This window comes from Ammodytes marinus (assembly GCF_949987685.1).
Source record: "Ammodytes marinus genome assembly, chromosome: 3".
NCBI lineage: Eukaryota > Metazoa > Chordata > Actinopteri > Uranoscopiformes > Ammodytidae > Ammodytes > Ammodytes marinus.
In genome coordinates this window covers 13167537-13180760 of record NC_137232.1, presented here as the reverse complement: position 1 = coordinate 13180760, position 13224 = coordinate 13167537, and the positions used below count along the sequence as shown (strand labels likewise).

Sequence of the window (13224 nt, the reverse complement as noted above, 5' to 3'; positions counted from 1 at the left end):
ACATTATTCCAATGGTGGTGCATTTGGTTTTGCAAATAATTGGTCATGTTTTCGGTTTATTTTCCGTATCGCTGCATTTGATGTTTGTGATTAACAATGGTTAACATAGTTGAAGTTACGGAACTAGAGTCACTTGGTTAAGGTGTTGGCAAATATTGCCACCTGTCCATAATGTGCTGAAAAAAGTTAATAAACAGCCTAGGCTCTGTAAAAAGGCATGATGCTAACAATGGTGGGCCCCTTGGATTACATACTCTTTGTTTACATACCAGTTTACAGAGCCTAGGCTCTATGTATAAACACCAGATTGTATACAATGATTTTGACAAAAAGTAAATTTGACAAAAACCATTCTCTAAAATCACTGACTCCACCTTTAATTGTGGGTCAGACAACAGAATGACATACCCAGCGACTTAGCCATGATCCACACCTTTGAAAGGCACACTATACAGGTCCTTCTCATATACTTAGCATATTGTGATAAAGTTGATTATTTTCCATAATGTAATGACAATAATTGAACTTTCATATATTTTAGATTCATTGCACACCAACTGAAATATTTCAGGTTTTTTGTTGTTTTAATACTGATGATTTTGGCATACAGCTCATGAAAACCCCAAATTCCTATCTCAGAAAATTAGCATATCATGAAAAGGTACTCTAAAGGAGCTCTTAACCTAATCATCTGAATCAACTAATTAACTCTAAACACCTGCAAAAGATTCCTGAGGCTTTTAAAAACTCCCAGCCTGGTTCATTACTCAAAACCGCAATCATGGGTAAGACTGCCGACCTGACTGCTGTCCAGAAGGCCATCATTGACACCCTCAAGCAAGAGGGTAAGACACAGAAAGAAATTTCTGAGCGAATAGGCTGTTCCCAGAGTGCTGTATCAAGGCACCTCAGTGGGAAGTCTGTGGGGCAGAAAACGCTGCACAACCAGAAGAGGTGACCGGACCCTGAGGAGGATTGTGGAGAAGGGCCGATTCCAGACCTTGGGGGACCTGCGGAAGCAGTGGACTTAGTCTGGAGTAGAAACATCCAGAGCCACCGTGCACAGGCGTGTGCAGGAAATGGGCTACAGGTGCCGCATTCCCCAGGTCAAGCCACTTTTGAACCAGAAACAGCGGCAGAAGCGCCTGACCTGGGCTACAGAGAAGCAGCACTGGACTGTTGCTCAGTGGTCCAAAGTACTTTTTTCGGATGAAAGCAAATTTTGCACGTCATTCGGAAATCAAGGTGCCAGAGTCTGGAGGAAGACTGGGGAGAAGGAAATGCCAAAATGCCTGAAGTCCAGTGTCAAGTGCCCACAGTCAGTGATGGTCTGGGGTCAGCTGCTGGTGTTGGTCCACTGTGTTTTATCAAAGGCAGGGTCAATGCAGCTAGTTATCAGGAGATTTTGGAGCACTTCATGCTTCCATCTGCTGAAAAGCTTTATGGAGATGAAGATTTAATTTTTCAACAAGACCTGGCACCTGCTCACAGTGCCAAAACCACTGGTAAATGGTTTACTGACCATGGTATTACTGTGCTCAATTGGCCTGCCAACTCTCCTGACCTGAACCCCATAGAGAATCTGTGGGATATTGTGAAGAGGAAGTTGAGAGACACCAGACCCAACACTGTGGATGAGCTTAAGGCCGCTATCGAAGCATCCTGGGCCTCCATAACACCTCAGCAGTGCCACAGGCTGATTGCCTCCATGCCACGCCGCATTGAAGCAGTCATTTCTGCGAAAGGATTCCCGACCAAGTATTGAGTGCATAACTGAACATAATTATTTGAAGGTTGACTTTTTTGTATTAAAAACACTTTTCTTTTATTGGTCGGATGAAATATGCAAATTTTTTGAGATAGGGATTTTTGGTTTTTCTTTACTTTTTTGCCAAAATCATCAATATTAAAACAATAAAAGGCTTGAACTAATTCAGTTGTGTGTAATGAATCTAAAATATATGAAAGTCTAATGTTTATCAGTACATTACAGAAAATACTGAACTTTATCACAATATGCTAATTATATGAGAAGGACCTGTATATCTTCTTGCAATAAATGCATTGGACTGTACTGTATATCATAAAGCAAAATGGTCAGAATTCATTAATGTATTATACTATATAATATGAATAATACCAAGGACAGCCTGGGCCTATACAAGACCATAACACCGTTGTAGTTGTTAGAAATGATCACACTAAGCCGTTGTCGTTGAACCTTCTTTACACTGTCGTCTTGTGATATTGTGGAAGGCTGAATAAATCATTAACACAGACTGAATTAAATAATATATATATTGTAGCGTACGATTGATGTATAAATACTCTCTGATTAAATTAACATTTAGAGAAGCTGCCAAGCTGATTCTGGCAATTTGTCCGCCTGTATTTGTTCTTTGTTTTTATTATCTCCTAAATGCAATTTTGTCTAATGTCTAATCGTGATGTAGTTTATGTCCCTGTAAAGCACTTTGAATGGCCTTGTGTCTGAATTCTGGTGTATAAATAAGCTTTCCTTGCCTTGCCTTGCCAAGCGTTCTCAAGTATTGCTGATTCCACCTTTAAACACCTTTACGGACCTTTTTTTTTAATGTACTGACTTTGCAGTTTTTTTTTAACTTCTGTCTAAGTTATGCATTGATTTTAATCCGACATCCCTAAACTGTATCATTCTAGACCTTGATTCTGCCTGATTCATTTCTAGTTGAAACAATGGCAAAGTGTGGAAATCAAGCCACAGGCTAATGATCCAGGGCAGGTCTCTGTGTCTCCATCACTTTCCATTCATTCATCACTTTGACTGGCCGGTGTTTACCAAATACCCTGCTACGGATGGCTTGTAAAACCTGAAGATCTTCTTATAGCAAATGTACAAAGTGGCTCAGATTACCCCGTTCTCCCCTACTGTATATACCATATAATATATATATATATATATATATATATATATATATATATTATATTAAAAAAAACTGTTTTAGTTTAAAATAAATAATAATACCAGATACATAGAACAAAATATACAAAGAGAACGATAAAGTTGGACCGCTTTTTTGAACTGAAAATGGGAATAAGTAAGTCCTCCACAATGTCCAGAAAGAATAGTGGAAGAATGAATATTATGGTCTGCTGGTCTGCTGCCCCTTTCTCAATAAAGCCAACCAGAAAAACCGCCTGTCACACCAACTAGATTTGCAAACATTCACCCCTCTCCACAAATCAATTGGTCAAGGCGCCCACTTCCTGTGCTTACAACAAAGCACATCCAACCCTGAATAGACCATCCTATCACCTCTAGACAGTCTCCCACTACACACTCAGATAACATTCAAATGCAAATGAGTATATACATCTTATCTTGACTCCCACTGTTTTAATGATTGATTGAACCTTTTACCTTCAATTGATTTCCTTAAAGCTGTAGTGCGTAGCATTTTCATATACATGAATTTCAGTTACATTCAAGCCGTCGCCAAACGAGTTGACACAACATTGATTAAGTCTATCAGCTCCACAAAACTCTCTCTGTATTTCTCAGTATGGCAGTGTTTACAAACTGGTTATTCCCCCTGCCACTGGTGCAGGAAATCAGAAAAATCCCAAGAAGAACCCAAGAAATGTTTCAGTTGTTGATTCTACAGCTAAGAAAAATACCTGGATTTACAGCAGGTGGCATATAATCCATCAGCGATCACCAGATGTGTACCTAAAGCCCCTATCTCACTGGGCTGCGACTGTTTGCGACAAGTTGGAGACTGCTTTCGCGAGGGAGTCTCTAAACTGTCTCCAAACGTTCGCGGAGGTCTCAATTTCCTCGCATGAGTCGCAGAGCCGCGCAGTTCTGTCGCTTGAATTTTGAACATGTTAAAAAGTGTGCGACAAATCTAGTCTCAAAATAGTCTCAGAGTGGTCGCATGTGTCTCAAATGCGTCGCAAACCCTTCTCAATTTAGTTTCCGCGAGTCAGAAAGTGCGAGAAATGTGAGACAACTTTGCGAGGGTTTGGCGACATATGAAACTAAATTGTGACTGATTTGAGACAAAAATGAGACTGACATTCCGTTCGTGCGAGGCTCGCCAGACGTTCGCGAGACATAAATGCGACCTCCCGGAAGGAGTTGTCCAGGACATTCGCAAACGTGTCGTGAGGAACCAACTCAGTGAGACTGCAAGATAAAATTGTCGCTAATTTGCATATTTTCTCGCAATTTTGTGTCTCCAACTTGTCGCACACTGTCGCAGCCCAGTGAGATAGGGGCTTAATGTAGATGCACCGACAGTGCTGTTATGACTCAGAATTCCTCATGGGGGTGACACAAGTTACGCAGTATAGCTTTAATATCAGACATCAATTTAATGGTGAGGTGCCCCAATTATTATTGTGGCTTGGCATTTTTTTTTATTATTTGATACTGACATACATTTTAGATTATCCTGTGGCTATCTTGGGACAGCTATCTATCCATCCTAGTAAAAACCGGTTCCCATCATTCCAGCCCATTCCCTGTGTGTGACCAGTGTTGATGTATTTGTGTTAACAGCCTGTCACCAGAGTAACCGGGGAAGGAGAGCCAGTGATTGTGACCATGATCACTATTGATTCACCAGCTGCTGCCTGTCACCACACTGTCCTTTGTGTCATATGGTGGCTTTCTACAGTAGGTCTTTTTCCTTTGGAATTAAAATATAAAATGGTAAATGGTAAATGGACTTGACTTATATAGCGCTTTTTAGCCGATTTTCTCAGCCCCAAAGCGCTTTACATTTCTTACCACATTCACCCATTCATACACACACTCATACACCGATGGCAGTAGGGGAGAACGGGGTAATTTGTCACACGGGTTGGTTGTCACAATCGTTATATCTCGGAACCAGAAGGTGCTGTCTATGAAATTTTGGTACGTAAATATCCAGAATTGGGATCAGAGGTCACCTACATAGTCTTCCTTGGAGTTAGACTGCTGAATTTGAGGTGAGACGACTGTTTGTGTTTTTCATGTCAAATTGAAAATATTTAGCTCCTCAGTATTTTTCTTCTAGGCTTTTACACAATGGGTTTATAACAAAACACTTGTTACCCATACACAGTGTGAAGGGTAAACTATATTTTAGATTGTGGTTAGCAAGCTAATTAGTTGTCAGATGGTTGTTGGCCTTGATGCTAGAAAGAAATTCAAGTTGGGGTTGGTCGTCACATTTTTTGGGGGGTTGGTTGTCACATGTTATCTCAAGGCTGCAGCCAGAAAAGGAACCCAATAACGAAATAAATTGTCAAGCTGTATCCTCACTGACACCCCAGAGAAGGAAATAATAGAGCAGGAAAAGGCAGCTAGCATGCAAAAGAAAAAAGGGCAACAAAATCAAAACAACCCAGTGCATCCCAAACTAGACCAACTGCCAAGGCTACAGTAAGTTATGTAGGCCTATTTGTCAACTTGACAATGCAATTAAACTTTCAAATTTAGTTCTACTTTCTTGCCTTCTTTTTAAGATTATTCCCATTAAGATAACATTGTGACAAACAACCCCATAGTGTTTGACAACCGACCCCTTGATGGGGTTGGTTGTCACAATGTGTAAGGGTGTCTTTGATGATTAATGTCTTCTTTATTACAATAAGATAGAAAAAGTGAGGGGTACATATTTCAAGCCAACACCTTAAGCTTCAATTTAATGTAGGAATGACTATTGAAAGATGTTTAGGTGATAAGCAATTCTTACTAGAGTAAAACGTGTGCCTACTTACCCCGTTCTCCCCTATACCTCAAAACCTAAATCATGAGTTATTGCAGATACGTGCTCTCTACTGCAGTTTCAATAAGCTAATAGCAGGCAAGCTAAATAGATGTTTTAGCGTTTGGTGTAAGGTAGCTAGGGACTGCAATTAAAGGTGGAGTCAGCAATTTTCGAGAATGCTGGTTGTCAAAAATCACTTTATGTCAAAATACCTGAATATATCCTCACAATCCACTACCAATCTATTTTGTGTACTGTACACACATCTAGTATTTTTTCACAGCCTAGGCTCTGTAAACTGGTATGTAAACAAAGGGGATCCACCATAGCTAGCAACTTGCCCATTTACAGAGCCTAGCATGTGTATTAACACTTGATTTTTTTTTTGACAGTTAGCGGATCGTGAGGAGATATTCACTGATTTTTGACAACAAGCACTCTCAAGAATCTCTGGATTTTTACACAATCCCTGACTTACCACACAGCTGTTGTAAATGGCTGTGACAAAGCGATTGCCTACACATTGGGGAAAACCCTAGTCTTCTCAGGTGGCTTGAATAATTTTAATCTTTATTTCCATTTTTTCTCATCTATACAACCAACTGCTATTGCTTGATACCAGTTCAACCTAGAATACAGCACACTGAGTACAGTATATCCAATTCAAAAGACCCATTACACACTTGTTTTTGGAAAGAACATCCAGTAATTCTCGCTGTATTTTCTAGGAAAACATCTCCAGGCAAGACAAGGAATACATTATACATTTTTTACATTCCTGGCTGGCCCATCAGCGGTTGTTTGGCATAAATAAGTCATGGTTAGCTTGAGCAGTAATAGCCCGCCATTACTGTGAGAGAACTACAAAGCACATAGCCACCTACATAGACCTACAGTGCTGTTTGATTGTGAGTGAGGTGTGCAACATATATAGGCAACAGTATAGCAATGGTAACTCAACATGGACGTATGGAATAGACACATGAAAACCAAGCAGGTGTTTCAGTTCATTCAAAAATAAAATATACATTTTTCAGAAGCATACTTTACATATGTTATGGAGCAAATTAAACTTGTACTGACCTGTCATTTCCTTTTACAAATGACAGCCATGTAAGTGAAATAATATGCATGTCTTTTAAATCACATAAAAAACAGCATGGCATTAAAGCGGTTTGATAGATATACAGTATGACATAAAACAACGAGGACCAAGTGTGTTTTTCATTCCATACTATGTAAATCTATTCGCATAACTGTTATAAGTCGTTTGACCACAGTGTACGTACAGAGATTGTATACATTGCGTTCCAGTACTCGAATAGTTTACAGAGTGCCCTGAAACTACATGAACTAGCGTCCCTGAATAATTTTAAATCTATTTTAAAATACCTGATCAGAAATGATAAGTTGTCACTGTTTATAGATACTGTATATGATAATGTTATATGGTGTAATTCAGACTAAATAGGTTGAATGTTTTGTGTGATTATTGTTATGTATTTTGTGTATTTTTGTCTTACCATTGTAACAGTTTATTTATTTATTTATTTATTTGTTTATTTAACAGGGACAATGCACAGCACATAAGCAGTACCAGATTTAGCTATAAGCTAATTTTCATCTGTAGTCCCTGGACAGGAAACAGAGTAATACATCTCTGTCAAAAAGGGAAACCTAAGTATAAAAACAATAACACACAATTTCACAACAGTAAAACATAACACAATACGACATTAAAATCACAACATTAAGACACCACAACAACAACATCACAACAGTAAGACACCAAGACAACAGGACATCACAACATTAAGAAAACAATATGGATGATGGGTGCATGCTTGGGTTGATTTCAGCCATGATTTCATTTTACTTTTAAAACCAGCAAAGGTGTTCCACTCTCTTATCTCAATTGGTATTGAGTTCCAAGATTTAGTGGCTCTCACTGAAAATACAAACATGCCAAACTCAGTGGACCTGTGCTGTACTACACAGTCCCCTCTGTTAGACGTTCTAGTTACCCTATTGTCTGTGCGCAGTGACACAAACTCCTTTAATGGAGGAGCAGCCAAATCTTTCATTATTTTATACACTAAACATACATCCGCAAAAAATACAAAACTTTCAAAGGTCATGAGATTGTGTCTTTGAATTATGTTACAGTGGTGATATCTTAGTGGCTTTTTGTCCAGTGCTTTGAGTGTCTGTTTGTAAAGTGTTTGCAGTGGAGCAAGTGTTTTTCCAGTTTGTGACCAGCTTGTAATACAGTATGAGATGTGTGAAAAGATCATGGAGTGCATGTAAAGTTTTGCTGCATCTAGAGGGAGCTGGTTCCTGATGTACCTAAAATTACGTAAATTGAATTTGACCTATTACACACCTGCTTCACATGTTTCTTAAATGAGAGCTGCGAGTCGATTATTATTCCTAAATATTTAAAATGTGAAACAGTCTGGATCCTTTCTCCATTAACAATGATATCAGGCTGATTTCCATTTTTCCTATTATAAAAGTACATGCATGCTGTTTTACTGATGTTGAGTGTCAGGCAGGACTTTGAGAGCCAATCAGAAATTTTGGCCATTGCTTCTGTTAATTTGGCGGCCACCTCACATCTGTTCTTTCCATGTGCGAGGATGACCGTGTCATCTGCATACAGTTGCTGCTGCCTGTCTTGGCCAGGTCTCCCTTGAAACATATATTCTTAATAAGACTTAACCTGGTTAAATACAGGTGAAACAAACACAAAATATGTCATGGAACCAGGAGATGAGGTTCAGATTCAATTATTAATGACCTATCAAAGTACAAACAAAAGTTATGTAAGTGAATTAATATAAATTACTTTTTAATAATGTAAAAACAGACAGTCATTAACTTATCCTCAGAAGATACAAGACTAGACAACAGATGTCCGTATAAATGTTTAAAATCTAGAATGCAGTGATGTAATCCAGCTGCAAACACGGAGGGGGGGGGGGGGTTCTATGCAAATGAGTTGTTTCAAGATCAGTAGCTATGACTTCAAACAAGGAGAATTAACTACTGATTGTTTCAAATTGGTAGAATATTTGTGGATTGTGTGCGTGTGTGTGTGTGTGTGTGTGTGTATGCATGTGTCCCTTTGTGTCTTCCAATGCTTGAGTCAGTCAAAGTACCCTGTCATTACAGTTTCATATAGGTTTCTAGAATGTGTGTCGATTGTGTGTGTGCGTGTGTGTGTGTGTGTGTGTGTGTGTGTTTGTGTGTCAGTGAGTGAGTGAGTGAGTGTGTGTGTGTGTGCGTGCTTAGGCTCTAGTCAAAATATCCTGTATGTGGTTGTGTATGAGTGTGTGGGTGCGTCGGTTTGCGTGTATGTTCATTCCTACATGTATACTGTATATGTGTCTGTATGGGTCTTTCAATGCTCTGTCTATCCAGTCAAAGTAACCCCGTCCATCTCATTCTTACAGTGCCGCCGAGAGGGACTTGATACCTGAGCCACAGTCAGAATCACGTCTGAAGAGAGAGAATAAGTCTTCAGGGAGAGAGATCAGAGGGTTGCTTTCTACCCGCTGCCTTTCAAAGACACGCACAGCCCGAGAGTGTGAGGGAGTTCAGTAGCTCAGAATTTCAAAAACAAAGAAACTTCTGCTGACACTGAGTATAGGCTATGCGACTGAGGATGGATAGCTGAAAGGACAGAGAGAGTGCGGACTAAACCTTGCCCCCATGAACTACAGTATATGCTTGGTGCACTTTCCCTCTCCCCTGATTCACAGTTAAAGAGGGCTGTGTGTTAGTTCAGTTTGTCTTGATAACAATCTGGTCTAGAGATGCACAGATAGGTTAAGTTCAACCGTTGTTCGACCCCGCAAAAAAGAGATGTACCACAGCCTGGTATAAACAATTGACCTATTTTGATTTTTTTGTTCCCCAGCCCAAAGCTGAAAGTTTAACATTTATATTCATATCCCCTCCTATGCATTGCACACACACATATGCAGAGCCTAGGCTGTGTATTATCAGTGGATACACATAAAGTGCAGACAGGTAGCGGAACATGAGGTAAGTTAATTTAACAAATGTTCTTCAGAATCGCTGACTCCACATTTAGAAATAAGAATTAAAATAATAATGCATAGGTGTAATGGCTCAGAAGCAAATGCTCAAGTGATTTCTCTGCTTGAAATGATAGCATGTAAAAGGTTTTCGTTAGAAGAACAATGTTCCCAATCTAAAAACAGTTATCTCGCTGTCTAACACAAGTAAATTAGGCATTTTATTCATACAACAGGCAGGTACCACTTCTTTAAACCCCCCCCCCCCCCGTCCGTCCGTCTGACTGAGTTAAAGTAGTGGCCACCTCTTTTAAAATGCATGAAAATGTGCCGTAGCCGACATCAAAAGAGGAGAACAAGCAGAGCTCCATGCTGAGTGATAAATACCCGCCATTTGTTCTGCTGAAAGGGAGAGGCAAGCCTTCTGCATCTGAATGTTTGCTGCAGGGCACCTTTCTTTGTTTCCGTGGCCAGGCCGTTTGAAGGCTTCATTTGAAAAGAAAAGTGTGCATGTGTGCGTGTGTGTGTGTGTGTGTGTGTGAGAGACTGTTCCACGGTGGTGCTGTTAGATTTAATAAGCCAAACAACTGAGGAAACAGTAGCACAAATGTGTCACCTCGTACGCTAGCTACACAGCCATGGACAAAAATGTGGGAAATATAAATTCATTGATCAACGCATCTAATGACTAGAAGTTATTTTCTGTACACAGTGTAGGCATTAACAACTGCTGAGATCTCATGTCAAGGTCAGATTGTTTATAATGTCTTACAATGTCAAGTACTTTTCTTAAAGCTATAGTGCGTAACTTCGGATGGCTTGAACGTAACCAACATGTATACATATGAAAAAAGTTTTGCACTATTGCTTTAATACAGCCGTTTCTCTATTACTTGATAAAACAAACTAATTACAATTTGCATTTGCTAACATGGAATATATTATATTTCCCGTATATTTTTTTTTCAAATTACATAACTTAATCTCCATCAAGTTACAGCATTTAAACTATTTCCATAAATATAACACATTGTTGGTGTATCTGTTTCTGTATGATGATGATAATATGTGGCAGCATAAATGATTAATTCTCCCACATGCACAGAGTTGTGACCGGCTCTTTAGATCTCTCCACACGACAGCTAGCGAGATATGGCATGTGTTGCTGACCCAATATAGTACAACTACAGAGATATCCCCACATGTTTATTCGGTGAGCAATATATTTTAAACCCCTAGGCCAAATAATAAGTGCAATTGCAAAAGAAATTATGCAATGTGTTCATAACATTTTTTAATAATAATGATGTAATTTTATGGGCGATTACAGGGCTATTTTTGCTGCTAAATCTTTATCTCAGAAAAGCAAGTATGAGCTGCATATTTTCCACATTACGCAGTGTCATGCCCCCAACAACAGGATATGGGCTGACCTATCTGATATTGGAGCCAGAAAATCCAATTATGTGCAAAGGTGGCTCAGGTGAAGCTGTGATGTGTGACAGGCAAGTGGCCATCGCATCTCACACACCTGTCAATCAATCAGACATGACCCACGACACACCCTTGGCTTGATCCTTATATCCTTCGAGATGTATTTTTTTTTTAAAGATATAGTTTTGGCGATGTGCCTATTTAATGTCAAAATATTAAATATTAAAAATATTTGCCAAGCAATAGACTAAGACATGATGTTGTTCATTGGGTTTGAACTTCAATCAATCAAAGTAGCTATGGGGAGCTCTCTTTTGTTGATGCTAGCGCCCACTTTGGACAAAAGCGGTAGTGTTTTTACGACACCAGGGCCTGCTGTCCTAAAGATCTTTGCTAGTGCATGCCGGCGGTGCGTGCATTTGTTTAGGAAGCGAGTGAAAGAGAGACGGCAGGATGCATGGCCATGAGGTAATGTATTTATATGTGACTATGTCAGATTAATAATGTTAATATGACCATGGTGAAGTAAAATAAACTCTGATTTAGTAGCCTGTCGTTCTGGAAACACAGGCTTTTCTGGTCTGCCTGCTGTTAATCGTTTTGTTTAAATCCGCAGGGAATCGTAGCCCAGCAAAGGCATTAATAATTAACAATATAAAAATAGTGTTCCTTTTGCTGATGGTCTATTTTGCTGTTACAGGTCATTTATAAGTACCAACGGAAAACATAAACTGTTTTATAAGTATTTAAATGTTCCTCTTAGGAGGTTTAAGTATATGGTTAAACAGTAAAAACAAAAACAATTGCTCAGCTCAAGTACTATTCTGAGCATCCATTTGCACCATATGGACAAGTGTTGTTCACTTAGCGTTGCTTCAAGTGGGACACAAATGAGGAGAAATGTATCTACATCAAATCAAACAACTTCAACAAATCAAATGGACCATAGATTATGTTGAACTACAACACACCACACTGATTCCATAGAGCAACATATTTGACAAAATTCCATTCTACAATATTACATATCCCAACTTTAAATCTGATGGAGAATATGTACAGTATGTGACTGAAAAATAAAATATGCAAAGTACATGTGCAAACCTATAAATAGGAGCACGTCTTAGCTTGAAGCCTCGACTAATAAATTAGTGCCTACATGTTACATTGCTCATTTTCAGTTGAGTTCAAATTTTACACACACACACACACACACACACACACACACACACACACACACACACACACACACACACACACACACAAACACACGTAAACACACACCCTCAGAAACAAGCAACACTTGTTTTGAAGCTCGTTCTCTGAGCTTTACCATCTGGACGTTTGTGCCAAAGCAGTCACTGACTGTCAGGCTTACAGTATATTATTCACGACTGGAGTTTGTTAGATTTTAACATAGTGCGTAACTTATGTTGCTCCTGCCCCAGTTTGTAAATGCTGCCTTACTGAGAAATGTGCAATGGCTTGAATGTAAAGGGCCCACATTCAATTAGAAGAAAAAGTTATTCAAAAGTTACACACTATAGCTTTAAGGCAGACAAAGAAAATTAAAAGTAATACACTACTGTGGTTCTGTTGGCCTGAAGTACATAGTGTTTTTTATACAACACAGCTCCATTCTTTATAACTGTCTACATACAGTAGTTTCAGGCTAATCCAGCCATTTTTTTTCTAAGTAATTCCCGTAACAACCATCACCATAAAAACACATGAGACCATGTACTATACTTTCTAGCAACGGCAGTCTCCCTGTAGACACACCAATAGGGCTATTATGGCCATTGCTCCGAGGAAACGACAGAAAACCAACATTACATTTCCCTCAGAGCATAGTAGTGGTGTGTGTATGTGTGTGTGTGTGTGTGTGTGTGTGTGTGTGTGTGTGTGTGTGTGTGTGTGTGTGTGTGTGTGTGTGTGCATGTGTGCGTGTGTGCGTTTCTGAGTTGGACCAAGGGGATTACTTGGGGAAGAAATGTACGTTTTGC

General features: G+C 39.3%; 1 protein-coding gene across 1 annotated transcript in view; it reads right to left on the bottom strand.

The window, feature by feature from the left end:
• The window catches only part of cntn5 (contactin 5), a gene marked incomplete at both ends in the record, with an annotated part of 116436 nt that overhangs the window by 68844 nt on the left and 34368 nt on the right, over positions 1 to 13224 (bottom strand). The gene's annotated exons all lie outside the window — the stretch shown is intronic.